At 34.2% G+C, this 19,128-nt stretch overlaps 1 long non-coding RNA gene across 1 annotated transcript in view; it reads right to left on the reverse strand.

Annotated features, from left to right (window-relative positions):
- Positions 1-19,128, reverse strand: part of LOC116873099 — a 258,629-nt gene that overhangs the window by 102,229 nt on the left and 137,272 nt on the right. The window contains exon 2 of the long non-coding RNA XR_004383738.1: positions 1,577-1,634. This is a non-coding gene — a long non-coding RNA (uncharacterized LOC116873099). The remainder of the gene's footprint in view (positions 1-1,576; positions 1,635-19,128) is intronic.

The following is a 19,128-nucleotide window of genomic DNA, read 5'->3' on the forward strand; positions in this document are numbered from 1 at the left end:
TACAAAAAAGATAATAAAAAATACCTTCATTTGTAACTGTTTTATTTTTAAAAAATCAACTACATAAAGCAATAATTATAACGCTGTGCTCACAGGTTTATAATATGTAAGGATATAATTTGCATGAAAATAAGAGTACACAAAAGGGCAGAGGGAAAAGAATCATATTGGGTCAAAGTTTTATATACTATTGAAGTTAAGTTACCATTGATTTGAACTAGATTGTTTAAGTTCAGGTGCTAATTATAATCCACAGATCAATCCCTGAGAAAATAACTAAAAGAAAAAATACATTTATATAGAAGAGAAATACACACATTTAAACAACACATAAAAAATGTGTATTTAACAGTAAAGGTCATAATAATCAAGGAATATATGAACAAAAGTCACATAGGATGTATAGAAAATAAAGAGCAAAATGGGTGATGCTAATGCTATCATATCAATAATTACAATAATTACAGTAAATGTAAGTGGATTAAATACTCCAAAAGATAGAGATTAGCAAAATGGAACCAAAATAAACAAATATGATACAATTATACAAGAGATAAATTTTAGCTTAAAAGACACAGATTTTTGGAAAGATATCTATCTATTTATCTATTTATCTATCTACACACACTCTACAGCATATACACTCTGCTTTCCTATATATATAGCAGTAGTAACTGTTATGGTCTGAATGTTTGTTTCTCTCATTCATGTTGAAAATTCATGTTTAAATCCTAACCCTTCACAATGATAGTATTTGTAGGTGATGTGTTTGAGAGGTGCATAAATCATGAGAGTGGAACCCTCATGAATGGGATTAGTGACTGGTAAAAGGGGCTCCAGAGAGATCCCCAGTCCCTTCCTCAATACAATAAGTCTGAAATCAAAAGGGAACCCTCAGTTGAACATGCTGAATCTCAAACTTCCTGCCTCCAAAACCAGAAGAAATACATTTTCTGTTGTTTATAAGCTATTTAGTTTGTGTGATTCTCTTATAGGAGTCCAAATAAACAAAGACATTAAACAAAAGAGAGCTGAAATGGCTATATTAATTCAGACGAAATAAACTTTAAAACAAAAGATGTTTCTATAGATGAAAAGATTAATAATGATAAAAGGATTATTTTATATATATATATACACAGATCTCCAAATTACATTAAGCAAAAACAGAATTGAGGGAAAAATAGACAATTTACAGATAGCAACAGGAGATCAGCAGGATATAAAAAACCTGAAAACACTATAATTAGAGCCGGTAGACATCTATAGAACACTACTCAACAAGAGTAGGATACACATTCTTTTCAAGTGTATATGAAATATTAATCAGAATATAGACCATATATGATGACATAAAACAACCTTGATAAACTTAATTATTTGAATAATGAAATGTACATTTTTGACAAGATATTAAATTGAAACCAACAACAGATAAAATTATGAAAACAAACAAGTATGTGGATAGTAAGTCATCCACTACCAAATAAACAATAGGGCAAGTAGGTCAAGAAAGAAATGATAAGGAAGATAAGGAAATACCTTGAGAAGAATGAAAACCAAAAACACAACTTACAAAAAATGATGAGATGGCAGCTAAAGGAGTGTTTAGATGGATATTTATATGTCACCTCCTGTATTAAAAAAGAATTAAGATGTCATATCAATAACCTAACCTTCCAATTTAAGAAACCAGAAAAATAAGAGCAAACTAAACTGAAAACAAACAGAAAGAAGGAAATAACAAAGAACAGAGTGGAAATGAATAAAATAGAGCATAAAACATAGAGAAAAACAACAAATCCCAAAGTTGCTTATTTTAAAAGAAGAACAAATTTGACAACTCTTTCACTAGACAGACCAAGAAGTGAGAATATACAAATTATTAACATAAAAAATGAGAACAGGATTCTTACAACCTGGCATAGAGAGATTAAAAACCAATGATAAGAAAACCATGAACAACTATTAGATAACATAGACAAAAAAATTTCTAGAAAGACAAAAAGCATGGAAATTGATTCAAGGTTAAATAGATGATATGACTGACCATAATAAGTAAAGAGATTGAATTAGTAATTGAAATATTTCCTATAAAAAATTCAGGACCAGATGGCTTCACAAATGAATTCTACCAAACATTTAAAGGAGAATGAATGTTAATTCTTTGAAAACTCTTGAAACAAACATCCCACCTCATTGTATGAGGCCACTCTTACACTGGCACCCAAACCAGACAAAGACATCACAAGAAAAGAAACAAAGAAAGAAAAAGATAAAATGAACAACAAACTCAAACAAAACTACACACCAATTAAAAATTCAGCAGTTTTCCAGGATACTAGATAAATATGTATTTCCATATACTGTGCATTTCTACATACTACAAAATGTATTTCTATATACTAACAACAGACAACCCAAAATGAAATTGAAAATAGAATTCCATATATGATAGTATTCAAAAATACCTATGAATAAATTTAATCAAAGAAGTGCAAGGCTTATACACTGAAAACTATAAAACATTGTTGAAATTTTTTTTAGTTAAAATAAATAGATATCCTATGCTCATGGATCAAGAAATAAAGCAATAGTGTAAGATAATAATACTTCCCAATTGATCTACATATTTAATAAAAAGCCTTTTAAAATTCCAGGTGGATTTTTTTTTTTTTAATAGACAAGTGGATCTGGAAATTGAACCTGAAATTGATCTGGAAATTCAGGAAACCAGAAGAGCCGGAAACAATCTTGAAAAATAACAAAATTGGAGAACTCAGAATTTCTTGATTTCGAAACTTACTACAAAAGTATAGTTATCAAGACAGCATGGTGTTGGAATAAGGATAGACATAGATATCAACGGAATAGAATTGAAAGTCCAAAAATAAATACATTTATCATCAACTGATTTTCAACAATGGTGTCAAGACTCTCTAATAAGGAAATATGAGTCTTTTCAATAATTACTGCAGGGGTAGTTAGATATCTACATGAAAAAGAATTAACTTGTACACCTATCTTACTTAATATTTAAAAAAAAAAGTAAACCCAAACTGGATCATATACTTAAATCTATCAAAAAAAAAAAAAAAGATAAAATACTGATACATACAACAACACAGGTGAGTCTTAAAAACATGATCCGAAGTGAAAGAAATTAATAATAAAACATCATGTATTTTATAATTCCATTTAAATGAAATATCTAGAATAGACAAGTGTGTAGAGACAGAAAATAAACTTGTAGTTGACTAGGATAAGGGGTGGCTTTGGGAGAAAATGGATCGTGACTACTAATAGATACAGGGTTTCTTCTGGAATAATGAAAGTGTTCAAAACTTAGATTGTGGTGATGGTTGCATAAATTTATGACTACAATAAAATCCATAGAACTGTACCCTTTTGAGTCATGTATTTTATGGTATATGAATTATATCTCAACAAAGACATAAAAAACTAATAAATTTTAGAATCTCCCATATTACAGTTAAAAGCAATGCACTTAAACTTGACTAAATATAATAACGATAAGGATAAGGATAAGATTATCTGCCCTTATTTACTGCTTGTTATAGCAGCCATGTGAGCATGAGACACTCTGGCTAGTACTTTGGGTACATTAAGTCTGATCTTTAAGACAATCATACAGAATGGGTAATAGTAATGAACACAGTACAAGTGAACAAATGGAATGTCATATAGATTAAGTGAGGAAATCAAAGCCAATTACCTGGTAAACAGTAGAGCCAGGATATAAAATCGGTATAAGGCCCCATACTTCCTTGATCTATGGTCTTAAGAAATGTCTAGAGCAACATTTCACAAAATATGTTTGTAGTATACTAGTGCCAGTGATGTTTCTAGATTTTATATTTTAGAAGGATTCCATGATTAGGACTGAGAAACACTGAATTAAATATATATGTGTATACATATTTATGTATGTATATTTAATTCATACATATATGGATATCATATCATTATACACACACATGTATACATATATGTATATGTATACACACACATTTTTTATTGAGAGTCTATTATAAGGTCATTAACTTAATTCTTTTTGTATAGATGAACAAATGAGCTCATATGAAGGTAAGTAATTTCCTTGCATTTCCTAATGTACGGCAGCACAAAAACTACCTTTCAAATCAGTGGTTTATTCCACTCAAGGGCAAGGGAGAAGTTAGATTCATAGAATATTAACATTTTTGGAATATTAGCATCATTACTACCATCTTCAAAATCAGTCACCTCATCTCTAACTGTATGGTAAAACAATAGCATGGTGTTGTCTTTGTCCTATTCAAACAGGAATGATAATTTTTTTTTCTTTTATACCATGTTAGGCATGTGGGAATACAGGCATCTCTAGCATTCTGGTTCCATCAGGTAATAAGGAAATTTCATAACAGTATCGGGAAAGGGCCTGGACTCAAGACCCTCTTTGACTACACAGAAAAATGACACTATATATTTGATATGCACTCATGGACTCAATGAACTGTACCAAGTCACTTTTTTCCCCTAAAACAAGGATTCATGAATAAAATGTTTGTAACCTTAAACCGTATATCCAGTGAAACACCCACCACGCCCTCTTCAAATACTTCCTACTCACCACAGCTATATTCATCTACGAAGCCCAGTCTGACCAGTTTAATCACCTACTAAGAATCATGCATGGTTTTCTACTGTCCACAATATAAAATCAAAATCCCTGAGCCTGTCATTTATGATTTCTTCTAAAATATGGCCCCAGGCTTATCCACTATTCACACCTAATTTCCAGGAAACATCACAACTTGCTATTCTTCCAAATGAGCCCTATACTTTATAATTGCTAGGTCTTTGCTCATGTTTTTTTCTCTGTTCAGAATTCTTTCTTTCCCCCACTGCTTGGCAAAATTCTATTCATTTCTCATCTCAAAGGCAACTTCCACGACAAATTCTTTTTAAATTCTCAGATCAGAAATAAATTGTACTTTTTCTGAATTCTTTGCAAAGTTGTTTATAAAACTCAAATGACATATTTACATTCAAATCTTATTTGCACTTTGCTATAATCCAAGAGGAAGGAACTGATGCCCAGGTCCCCACTATTTCACTACTGAAGAAATTGGTAGTTAGCAAGGTAGCCCCAGGTAAAGCATCCAGGAAGGACCAGAAATTGCATTCAAAATAATTTAGCTAAATCTGAAGTCTGAGCTTTTGTGATAATGATAGTAGGTAACTTTTTTTTTTTCTTTTTGGGCATTCCAACTATATTTTAGGCACTGCTCTCTTTACTTTTAAAAACATTTCTCTCTTTCTCAAAGCTCTTCCTTTTCCTATCTCTGGGACTTGATTTTCCTCCCATATCATTGAATGCTCCTTCTCAGTTTCTTTTTCAAGAGTATTACCCCTTCTCAATCCCTAATTCTTGTAATGTCCCAACCTTGGACTCTTTAACTTCTTTATTTATACTCACTGTCATGGTTTTAAATACTATCTATGTGCTTGTGACTCTAAGATTTACATATCTATCTCCAATCTCTCTGCTGAGCTTCAGACTAAAATATTCAACCACCTGCTCAGAACCTCCATTTGGATATCTAATTTAAATTAATATATTCAAAGGAGATCCTCTCTTTCTCTCCCTTACCAAAGTATATTCCTAGATCCCCTCTTTTCCCTTTCACCAAATAGCACACCATCCACCTAGTCATTCAACCCCAAACCAGAGGTGATTCTCAATTTCTTGTTCTTTCCCATTTAAATCAGTAAGCTCTTTTCGTGTCCATGAAAATGTCTCACCATTTCACCTACATTCTTACCCTGTTCACTGAAGCCACCAAAATCTCTTGCCTAGATATTAATAATTCCTCAGGCTTCTTTAGATTATGAGAGTTAGATTATGAGAGTAACTTTCGTTATTTATTTGTTACTTTGACAGTTTTGAAGAGTGTCAAGGATATTGCAAAATGCCTTTCAGTCTGGGCTTGTGTGATGTTTTTCCAATGGTTACACAGTGTTTATGAATTTGGGGAGGAAGACCACAGAAGTAAATTCTCATTCTCATCATATCATACCAAAGGTACATGCATGCTATTAACATGACTATTTCTGATGATGTTAGTCTTTATTTCTTGAGAGAGGTAGTTTTTGCAAGTTTGGGTTTTTGTTTTTTGTCTTTCCATGTGAAACATACATTTCTTCTCTTTTTCCATGATGTTCTCTTTAGTAGGAAGTTACTATATATGCATTTCATACACAAGGGGTAGGACTTTATCCTCTACTTCCTTGAAAGACCAATAGCTACATAATTAATTTGTGATTCTTCTGCATTGGAAACTTAGCTACTCTCCTTCATGCATTTTTTTTAATCCAATCACTTATTTATATTGGTCTAGCTCAGGTATATTTATTTTATGCTTTGGGTTAAAATGCAATGTTACCATATTTATTTTTTTGCTCGATTATTCCCGTTTGGGTCCACTGGGAGCAATTTTAATTAGTTCCTGTGTCCCTTCCACATATCCCTGATTGTTTTGTTGTTGTTGTTGTTGTTGTTGTTTGTTTTTGTTTTTGTTGGAGTACTGTCTGCTTTTTGGTAGGAGAAAACACTCAATAACTCACCTTGCATATTACCTGCCTCAGCCCTGAAATCAACCATTCAACTAACTCACCACTCAGCCCAGGTCATACATATTTCTTCCTATGTTTCTTTGTAGACATTTTCAAGTTCTAAACTTCATATGTAAGCATTTGGTTCATTTTTTTAAAAGATTTATTTATTTACCTTTAGAGAGAGAGAAAAAGAGCATGAGTGGGGGCAGGCAGAAGGAGAGAATCTCTTAAGCAGACTCCCTGCTAAGCGAGGAGCCCAGTGTGGGGGCTCCATCCCACAACCCATGAGATCATGACCCCTGTGGAAACCAACAGTTGGACACTCAACTAAATAAGCCACCCAGGTACCCTGCACTGCATTTGATTCATTTTAAAATAATATTTGTAAAGGTGTGTGACGTATGTGTCTAGGACCATTTTTTTTTTTTAAACAACTATGTCCAACTCCAGGTGTTGAAGACCATTTTTTTTTTTAAGATTTATTTATTTTATTATTTATTTATTTGACAAACAGAGATCACAAGTAGGCAGAGAGGCGGGCAGAGAGAGAAGGAGGGGAAGCAGTCTCCCTGCTGAGCAGAGAGCCTGATGCAAGGCTTGATCCCAGGACCCTGAGATCATGACCTGAGCCAAAGGCAGAGGCTTTAACCCACTGAGCCACCCAGGTGCCCCAAGACCATCCATTTTTCACTGAATTGCCTTTCTACCTTGGTCAGAGAGCAGTTGACTATAAGTATATGCCTGAGCACCCTATTCTCTTAAAGACTGTGTTTATCAGTTAACATCATAATGTCATTATTACAGTGAATTGCTGAAACCAACTACAGTCCAGTTGTACTGAACATATAGATAAATTTGGGAAGAACTGAAAACTTAACAATATTGAGTCTTCCAGTACATGGATACAGAATATCTGCCCCTTTATTTAGATCTTTGATTGCTTTCATCAGTGCTTTGTAACCTTCCACATACAGATACAGTACATAAGTTATGATACATTTAAGTTTGGGGGGTTTTTTGGGAGGGACAGTGCTAGTTTAAATTGTACTTTTTTTGTAGATTTCCAATTCCAAATGTTCATTGTTGGCATAGGAAAGCAACTGACTTTTGTTAACTTTGTATCCTGCAACCTTCTAATGCTTGTTTATTAATTGAGTTTGGGAGTTCTTTTTGTAGAAATTTTGTGGGTTTTCTTTATAGAAAATCATGTCATCTGCAATTTTATTTCTTCTTTCCAATGTTTATGTCTTTTGTTTATTTTTCTTGCCTTATTGCAATAACTAAAACATTTCCATAAGACATTTCAGTAAAATGTTGAAGAGAGTGATGAGACAATATACTTATTTAGTTAGGGGAAAGTCATGTCTCTCAATCAAGTCTAGTATTAGGTCTAGCATTTTCCCTATATACAGATTTGTGTCTCCTCTCTTTTATCCTTGGCTAGCCTGCCTAGAGATTTATCAATCTTATTAATCTTTTCAAAAAACAAAACAAAACAAAACAAACAAATAGAAAAAACAAAAAACTCTAGCTTTTGGTTTCATTCATTTTGGCTATTGTTCTTGGTTTTTAGTTTCTTTAATTTCTTCTCTAACCATGTTACTTCCTTTCTTCTGTTTACTCTAGGTTTAATTTGAACTTCTTCCTCCACTTTCCTAAGTTAAAAGCTTAGGTTGTTAATTTTAAATTAACATTCCTCAGAGAGTCTCTATCTTGTAGCATTTTTATCTATAATCCAATTAGATTACTGGAGGCTTGTCAGGGTTGTAGTAGTATATGTAAGAGGAGGAGTGTTCCATAATTTTGTCATAATGTTAAAATCTATGTGACCCTATGTCTTGGGGTGTATCTTTTATAAATGTCTGTCTCCCTTTTCCAGAGGTGGGACTTTTTCTTTAAAACTCTTTATTTCTCTCTCCTGACTTCAGTGTTCCTTATCTATTTTATTGAAGTTCTATTTCTCCTCCTCCTCCTCCCCCTCCTCCTCCTCCTCCTCCCCCTCCTCCTCCTCCTCCTCCTCCTCCTTCTTCTTCTTCTTCTTTCTTCTTCTTCTTCTCCTTCTCCTTCTCCTTCTCCTCCTTCTCCTTCTTCTCCTTCTCCTTCTTCTTCTTCTCCTTCTTCTTCTCCTTCTTCTTCTTCTTCTTCTCCTTCTTCTCCTTCTTCTCCTTCTCCTTCTTCTTCTTCTTTTTCCTTAGATGACAAAGAGAGCTAGAGGAGAGGACAAATTCCCGTCCTTCAACTGGGAAAAAATTTCAGAATTGTCTTCTCATGAATTCTTTTTCCCTAGATACCAGGCATTTGTTAGGGAGAAGATTCTGGATGGGTTTCAAGATGACTGCTCTCTTCATCTCCCCACTAGCACTATCAGAGAATCTTTCTAAAATTCTCACCAAGAGAACTTATTGGGTTCCTGGAGTAAAATCCTGAATAATTGTGGGGGCCCTGAAATGACTGCAGTCCCCAAGAGTTTCTCACTTTCAAGTTAGTCTTCACTTAACCTCTAGTAGTTCTTCAAAATTACCATTTAAATATTTCTTAACGAGTTTAATGATTCCCACAGATTCTTCTCCAGGTAAACACATCTATGGAGCTATATCTTTCTGAATGTGACTGTCTCTAAATTTTGGGATTTCAGCTAACCCTGTGACAATCTGTTCATTGATGGCTCAAAAACAATTACTGATTTTTAATTTGTCTGGGCCTTTTTATTATAAGGATGGGAATGAATACTTCTTATCTGTTTGCATATGATGCTGAAACCTAAAGTCCCTAGAAAAAATTAGATAATTATTCTACAACTCACACACTGTGGTAGATCAAATTGACAAAATATGGATTTCCTTAAGTGTTGGAATTAATGCTACACTAACTGTCATGCTTTTAAATATATTCTCTGAAAAATTAGAACAAAATTGTTTTCAAATATTTATTGAATATTTATAAAAGCTGATCACTTAAAAATATGAGACCATAAAGTAATTAAACAATTTCAAAACTAAAAAGATACATATTTTCTTTCATAAAGATATCATTAAACCACATCTTAACCAAAAGGAGAAAGGAACAAAAAGAGCAAAGGGAGAAAAGGGGCAAAAGGATAAAATAATAAATTTGGGCAGTATTTTTCTGAGAAAACATTTTTATACTACTTAGATGGCACTATTTTTTTTAAGATTTATTTATTTATAAGATTTATTTATTTATTTGAAGGAAAAAGGGAGAGGGAAAGAGAATCCTGAAGCAAACTCCCCGCTGATCCTGGAGTCCCATGCAGGGCTGGATCCCACGACCCTGTGATCATGACCTGAGCCAAAATAAAGAGGTGGGCCCCTTAACCAACTAAGTCACCCAGCACCCCTGGCACTACTTGTTAACTTTATCATACCTAGCACTAGTACCAGGCTATATTATTTTACTTTTTTATTTTAGTATTTATCTATTAAATGTTAGTATTTTGTAGGGTACTGTATGGCTAACAAAATTATTATTATTATTTTTTAAAGATTTATTTATTTAAGAGAGAGAGGGAGAGAGAGAGAGAGAGAGATGGGAAGGGCAGAGGAAGGAGAGGGAAAGAATCTCCAACAGACTCCCTGCTGAGCATGAAGCCCTGACATGGGGCTCGATCCCAAGACTCTGAGATCATGACCTGAGCCGAAATCAAGAGTCTGATGCTTAACTGACTGAGCTACTCAGGTGCTCCTAACAAAAATAGTAGACCATTGTTATTTTAATTTTTAAAGTAAACATCATTTTTAAGCTTCTAATTAATATTCGTATGTTTTTGACATAACAAAAACTTCCCATTCACTAATTTAGAATGTAATCCAAGTAGTTATTAATCACTAGATCCTGAAATATTTGTACCAAACATTCAAGACAGAACATGGTGATAAACATATGCACATTTAGTACAGCTATACTTTTGCCTAATTTTCTATCTGAGTTTTAAAATAGAAACACCTTGCAATTCCTTTATGCTCATGGCCATTCCTTCCAATCCTGAGGTGAGAAAATCTAAATTCCTTGTGGGAAGATTGCAGCCACTATAAAAACCAATAGGACCTATAGCAAGTTTTCCATTCATATTGTCTTTCTTTTTTTTTTTTCCTCCAAGAAAGAATGCACACATAAGCATAAGCTTAACATAAGCAATAAGCAAGGAAGATGAGCAGAGGGAGAGGGAGAGAGAGAGAATCTTAAGTAGGCTCCATGCCCAGGATAGAGCCCAACTCAGGTCTCCATCTCACAACCCTGAGACCATGACCTCAGCCCAGATCAAGAGTCAAATGCTTAATCAACTGAGCCTCCATGGCTCCCCTCTATCGGTGCTGTCTTTCGTTAGTTTTCTCCCTTTCTGGTTTGTGAGAGATACGTGCTTGAAAGAAGTAATCAGCTGGACTTCATTCTGAAAAAGCTATTCTTTATAATTCTTTTTACTTCTATTTTTTTTTTGTTTTGTTTTCTATGTTTTACTGGGAAAAATGAATTTGTACAAATATTTTTAATGAGGATGTTTTGGTTTTCTCCAGTTTTGGAGTTTCACATTTGATATTTTAACTCTCAGTTTATACCCTGAGACAATTTCATGAAGAGCACAATTGCTGAAAATCACCTGGAAAATGGGATTTATGAAATGATTTTTAATTTTTTATGATAAATATTTATTTCTTATATCTTCTGGCCTCACATCTTCAAAGTTTTATATGAAAATCTGAGACAACAGAGTGAAGGTGAAATGATTATTGGAATGATTCAAAACTGAGTTTATAAACCAGCGAAAATAAGTTAGGGAAAATACAGTACTTCTTCTGAATGATTGTCTAAATGTCAGCATTTTGTAATCTCAAAAATAAATCAATTATTTTAAATAAAGTGTTTCTTTTCAAAAGAAACTGAGGGGAATAAAAATAATTTTTCACTCATCTGAGAAGGAAATGAGCCCACTGGGGAACGTTGCATGGGGGCTCCAAGGAGGATAAAGAAACAACCAGAGCCCAAAGCAGCCTTCATAAACTTATTTAAAATGTTTCTTTTTGCATTTTTTTTCTTTTAAAGCTTTCAAGTTTTAATCATTACCATATGGGATTTAGAAAGAAATTGTTAAAAATAATTGCTCACAATAATCATAAGTAGTCTGAATTAAATTAGAGCAGAGAGTGAGAGAAAATGCAGTGAGTATAAATTTTCTTTTAAAGACAAATGCTTAATGGAAGGGCACATTTAATACTGTATATGAAATTATTTATTACTGGCAAGAACTCCTAAGTATTTCAAGTTCAAATAAGTAACATTAGTATTTGGTTACTCACAGATTATCATTCATGGATTTATTATTTTTTAAATGCCATTAGTCAATTCACGGCATATTAGGAAAGATATTTCCTCAACTGCACCACCTCTGGGAAAAAACATTCTCAAAAGGCTGTATGTAAATAGTGTTACATTGTTCTCATAAGAATACTTGGTGTATTTTTTAGATGAAAAGGAAAGGACCTTAAGAGACCAAAGAGCTTGCTTGTATAGATATTAAAAAAAAAAAAAAAGAAGAAAAAAGAAGGAAAAGAAAAAAATGAAAAATGCATGTGAAATAAGTGCAAACTTATATATCTCAATGAGATACCTCTTCTTGCATCCTAGTTTGGTAAAAAAATCAAAAAGCTGTGGGGAAAGAAAATTATTCATACACTGCTGGTGAAAGTTCAAAATGGTGCAACCTCTATAGAAATAAAGTTAATATTATATAACAAAATCACAATTCCTTTGATCCTGCAATCCCACTTCTAGGAATTTATCCTGAAGATATACCTTTCCAAATATAAAACAACTTATGCACATAGTTATTCACTGTAATATTATTTTCAATAGCAAAAATACTGAAAGCAACCAAAGTGTGCACTTTCTCTGCTGAATCAATTATAGAAAATCCATAAAATGAAGCATTAGGCAACTTTAAGAAATATGAAGACTGTATCAATCAACATGGAAAGAATTTCAAGCTCTCTTAATATTAAAAAAAGTAAAAAGAGCACACGGAGGAAGCAAGATGACAGAGGAGTAGCAGACTGAAACAGCATTAGGTCCCAGGAGTTCAGCTAAATACTTATCAAATCATTCCGAACACCTACAAACTTATCAGGAGTAGAGCCCTCACAGGGACAGTGTGGTCTCAGGATGCATGGGATCACAGAAAGACCAGGGATGTCTGAGTGTGGCAGAGCTGCAAGATATTGAAGCAGGGAAGCCAGCTACAGAGATGGAGCTGAAGCTGAAGAGTGAGCTCTCAGCTCAGGGTTACCTTAAGCCATGATCCAAGGCACAATTGGACCACTGCTCATTGAGCAAGAACCCCACAAGTGGCAGATCTGGAGAGACCCTCTTCTTCCACCTCCAGGAGGAGTGGCGCAGGAGTGCCTGGCAGGAATCTGCTGGGGTTGGAGACTCCACACAGGGACATGTGCCAGAGACAGAAATGCTCAGTCACAGGATGGGTGAGCTCAGAATACAGCCAGAGACCAGGGAGAAAGGAGGGACTGACTGCTTTTCTCTGAGGGCGCACCGAGTAGTTGGGTCCTGAGCTCTCAGCTCCTATGGAATTGGAGATTGGGAGACTGCCATTTTCATTCCCGTCCTCCAAAGCTCTACAGAAAGCATTCAGGGAACAAAAGCTCCCGAGAACGAATGTAAGCAGATTACTGAGCCTGGCCCCTGGCAAGGGCAGTGTAATTCTGCCTCAGGCAAAGACATTTGAGAATCACTGCAACAGGCACTCCCCCAGAAGATCAGAAAGGACATCCAGCCAAGACCATGTTTACTGATCAATGAGAACTATGGAACTCCAGAGCTAAGGGAAAGCAATGCATAGAATTCATGGTGTTTTTTCCCATGATCCTTTAGTCTTGCAAACTTAATTTTTTTTAACTTTATTTTTTTCTTGTTCTATTTTTTAACTTTTCCTCTTTTAACATTTTTAAACTATTTTTAACATTTTAACATTTTTAAATGTTAACATTTTTAAACTTTTAACATTTTTAAACTATTTTATCTTAATAATACCTTTTTAAAAATATATTTTTAAGTTTTCATTGTTATAATAATATTTTATCCCTTCATTGTATCTAACCTTATTTTTTATATACATACAGGTTTTTTTTTTCTTTAAAATTTTGGGATACAATTTTCTTTTAATAGATCAAAATACACCCTAAATCTAGCACATGACTTTGTACTAGTCTCCAGTCTGATCTCATTCTCTACTCTTTTGTTTTTTTTTTCCCCTTTTTCCAACAACTTATCAATTCTTTTTTTAAAATCTTTTTACAATTTTCATGTTTACAGACATATTCCATCCCTTCATTGTATTTACCCTTATATTTGTATATATATAAATTTTTCCTTCTTTAAAATTTTGGGAGGTAGTTTCTTTTAAGAGACCAGAATACACCCAAAATAAAGTGGATGGCTCTGTTCTAGTCACCAGTCTAAGACATATATATAAATACATACATATATATGTGTGTATATATATATATAAATAATTTTTTAAATTTTTTATTTTTCCCCCTTTTCTTGTCTCCCCAGTTTCAGGTCTCTTCTAATATGGTTAATGTATATATTTCTGGGGTCTTTGGCACCCTTTTAGTATTTTATTCTCTCATTCATATATTTATATCTGGATAAAATAACAAGGCAGAAAAACTCACCACAAAAAAAAAAAAACAAAACAAGAGGCAGTACTAACAGCTAGGGATCTAATCAATATGGACATTGGCAATATATCAGAACTGGAGTTCAGAATGATGATTATCAAGGTGCTAGCTGGGCAAAAAAAAAGCCATGGAAGATATTAGAGAATCCCTTTCTGGAGAAATAAAAGAACTAATCTAACCAAATTGAAATAAAAAAAAGCTATTAATGAGGTGCAATAAAAAATGAAGGCTCTTACTGCTACAATAAATGAGGCAGAAGAGAGAATTAGTGATATAGAAGACCAAATGAGGGAGAATAAATAAGCTGAGCAAAAGAGAGACAAACAACGACTGGACCATGAGGGGAGAATTCAAGAGATAAGTGATACCATAAGACGAAACAATATTAAAATAATTGGGATCCCAGAAGAAGAAGAAAGAGAGAGAGAGGGACAGAAGGTATATTGGAGCAAATTATAGTAGAGAATTTCCCTAATATGGCAAAGGGAACAAGCATCAAAACCCAGGAGGCACAGAGAACCTCCCTCAAAAAGAGGCCCACACTCCGTCATCTAATAGTAAAACTTACAAGTCTTAGTGACAAAGAAGAACTTCTGAAAGCAGCCTGGACAATAAATCTGTAACATACAATGGTAGAAATATTAGATTGGCAGCAAACTTATCCACAGAGAACTGGTAGGCCAAAAAGAACTGGCATGATATACTCAGAACACAAAATGAGAAAAATATGCAGCCAAGAATACTATATCCAGCTAGGCTGTCATTGAAGATAGATGGAGAGATAAAAAGCTTCCGGGACAAACAAAAATTAAAAGAATTTGAAAACACCAAACCAGCCCTACAGGAAATATTGAAAGGGGTCCTCTAAGCAAAGAGAGAGCCTAAAAGTAGTAGACCATAAAGGAACAGAGACAATATACAGTAACAGTCACCTTACAGGCAATACAATGGCACTAAATTCATATCTTTCAATCATTACCCTGAATGTAAATTAGCTAAATGCCCCAATCAAAAGAGACAGGTTATCAGAATGGATAAAAAAAACAAGACCCATCAATATGCTGTCTACAAGAAACTCATTTTAGACCCAAAGACACCTCCAGATTTAATGTGAGGGGGTGGAAAACAATTTACCATGCTAATGGACATCAAAAGAAAACTGGGGTGGCAATCCTTATATAAGATCAATTAGATTTTAAGCCAAAGACTATAATAAGAGATGAGGAAGGACAGTATATTATACTCAAAGGGTCTGTCCAACAAGAAGATCTAACAATTGTAAATATCTATGCTCCTAACATGGGCCCAGCCAACTATATAAAACAATTAATAACAAAATCAAAGAAACACATTGACAATAATACAATAATAGCAGGGAACTTCAACACTGTCCCCCTTACTGAAATGGACAGATCATCCAAACAAAAGTACAAGGAAATAAAGGCTTTAAATGACACACTGGACGAGATGGACATCACAGAATTATTCAGAACATTACATCCCAAAGCAACAGAATACACATTCTTCTCTAGTACACATGGAATATTCTCCAGAATAGATTACACCCTGGGTCACAAATAAGTTCTCAACCAGTACCAAAAGATTGGGTTAATTCCCTGCATTTTTCAGACCACAATGCTCTGAAGCTAGAACTCAATCACAAGAGGAAAGTTGGAAAGAGCTCAAATACATGCAGGCTAAAGAGCATCCTACTAAAGAATGAATGGGTCAACCAGGAAATTAAAGAAGAACTGAAAAAAATTCATGGAAACAAATAAAAATTAAAAAAATAACTGTTCAAAATCTTTGAGACACAGCAAAAGCAGTCAGGAGAGGAAAGTATATAGCAATACAAGCCTTCCTCAAGAAACAAGAAAGTTTTCAAGTATACAACCTAACCCGACACCTAAATGAGGTGGGGAAGGAACAGCAAAGAAAGCCTAAACCCAGAAGGAGAAGAGAAATCATGAAGATCAGAGCAGACATCAATGAAATAGAAACCAAAAGAACAACAGAACAAATCAACGAAACTAGGAGATGGTTCTTTGAAAGAATTAATAAGATTGATAAAACCCTGGCCAGATTTATCAAAAAGAAACGAGAAAGGACCCAAATAAATAAGATAATGAATGAAAGAGGAGAGGTCATAACCAACACCAAAGAAATACAAACAATTATAAGAACATATCATGAGCAACTCTATGCCAGCAAATTTGACAATCTGGAAGAAATGGATGCATTCCTAGAGACAGGCAAACCAAAAAACTGAACCAGGAAGAAATAGAAAACCTGAACAGACCCATAACCAGTAAGGAGATTGAAGTAGTCATCAAAAATCTCCCAACAAACAAGAGCCCAGGGTCAGACGGCTTCCCAGGGGAATTCTACCAAACATTTAAAGAAGAATTAGTACCTATTCTCCTGAAACTGTTCCAAGAAAATAGAAATGTAAGGAAAACTTCCAAACACATTTTATGAGGCCAGCATTATCTTGATCCCAAAACCAGAAAAAGACCCCACCAAAAAAGAGAATTATAGACCAATATCCTTGATGAACACAGATGCAAAAATTCTCACCAAAATACTAGCCAATAGGATCAAACAGTACCTTAAAAAGAATTATTCACCACAACCAGGTGGGATTTATTCCTGGGCTGAAAGGTTGGTTCAATATCTACATATCAATCACTGTGATACAATATATTAATAAAAGAAAGAAAAAGAACCATATGATACTCTCAATAGATGCTGAAAAAGCATTTGACAAAGCACAGCATCCTTTCTTGATCAAAACTCTTCAAAGTGTAGGGATAGAGGGCACATACCTCAATATAATCAAAGTCATCTATGAAAAACCCACAGTGAATATAATTCCCAATGGGGAAAAACTGAGAGCTTTTCCCTTAAGGTCAGGGACACGGCAGGGATGTCCACTATCACTGCTGCTATTCAACATAGCACTACAAGTCATAGTCTTGGCAATCAGATGACAAAAAGAAATAAAAGACATCCGAACTGGCAAAAAAGAGGTCAAACCCTCACTTCTTGCAGATGATATAATACTTTATGCAGAAGGCCCAAAAAACTCCACTCCAGAACTGCTAGAACTCATACGGGAATTCAGTAAAGTGTCAGGATATGGAATCAATGCACAGAAATCAGTTGCATTTCTATATACTAACAGCAAGAGAGAAGAAAGAGAAATTAAAGAGTCAATACCGTTTATAATTGCTTCCCAAACCCTAAGATACTTAGGAATAAACCTAACCAAAGAGAGAAAGAATCTGTACTCAGAAAACTATAAAATACTCATTAAAGAAATTGAGGAAGACACAAAGAAATGGAAAAATGTTCCATGCTCATGGATTAGAAGAACAAATATTGTGGAAATGTCTATGTTACCTAATCTATAATTTAATGCAACTCCTATAAAAATAGCACCCTTTTTTTTTTCAAAGAAATGGAACAAATAATCTTAAAATTTATATGCAACCAGAAAAGACCCTGAATAGCCAGAGGAATGTTGAAAAAGAAAGCCAAAGTTAGTGGCATCACAACTCCAGACTTCAAGCTCTATTACAAAGCTGTCATCATCAAGACAGTACTGTACTGGCACAAAAACAGACACATAGATCAATGGGACTAAATAGAGATCCCAGTTGACTCTAGTCAACTAGAGTCTATGGTCAACTAATCTTCAACAAAGCAGAAAAGAATGTCCAATGGAAAAAAACAAAACAAAACAAAACAGTCTTTTCAACAAGTGGTGTTTGGAAAATTGAACAGCCACATGCAGAAGAATGAAAATGGACCATTTCCTTATACCACACACAAAAACAGACTCAAAATGGATGAAAGACCTCAATGTGAGAAAGGAATCCATCAAAATACTTGAGAAGAACACAGGCAGCAACCTCTTCAACCTCAGCCACAGCAACTTCTTCCTAGAAACATCACCAAAGGCAAGGGAAGCAAGGGCAAAAATGAACTATTGGGACTTCATCAAGATCAAAAGCTTTTGCACAGCAAAGGAAACAGTCAACAAAACCAAAAGACAATTAAAAGAATGAGAGAAGATATTCATAAATGACATATCAGGTAAAGAGTTAGTATCCAAAATCTATAAAGAACTTATCAAACTCAACACCCAAAGAACAAATAATCCAATCAAGAAATGGGTAGAAGACATGAACAGACATTTCTGCAAAGAAGACATCCAGATGGCCAAAAGACACATGCAAAAGTACTCAACATCACTGGGCATCAGGGAAATACAAATCAAACCCACAATGAGATACCACCTCACATCAGTCAGAATGGGTAAAATTAACAAGTCAGGAAATGACAGATGCTGGCGAGGATATGGAGAAAGGGGAACCCTCCTACGCTGTTGGTGGGAATGCAAGCTGGTGCAGCCACTCTGGAAAACAGCATAGAGGTTCCTCAAAAAGTTGAAAATAGAGCTACCATATGACCCAGCAATTGCACCACTAGGTATTTACCCTAAAGATACAAATGTAGGGATCTGAAGGGGCATGTGCACCTGCATGTTTATGGCAGCAATGTCCACAATAGCCAAACTATGGAAAGAACGTAAATGTCCATCAGCAGATGAATGGAGAGAGAAGGTGCGATATATATATATAGTATATATATGTACATATAGTATATATGTACTATATATATATATACTATATGTACATATATATACTATATATATATATATACTAAGAACAATAAAAAGTGTATATATATATGTGTATATATATATATATATATATATATATATATAATGGAA

The sequence above is a fragment of the Lontra canadensis genome, unplaced genomic scaffold, assembly GCF_010015895.1.
Source record: "Lontra canadensis isolate GAN:19392208 unplaced genomic scaffold, GSC_riverotter_1.0 scaffold31, whole genome shotgun sequence".
Lineage (NCBI taxonomy): Eukaryota > Metazoa > Chordata > Mammalia > Carnivora > Mustelidae > Lontra > Lontra canadensis.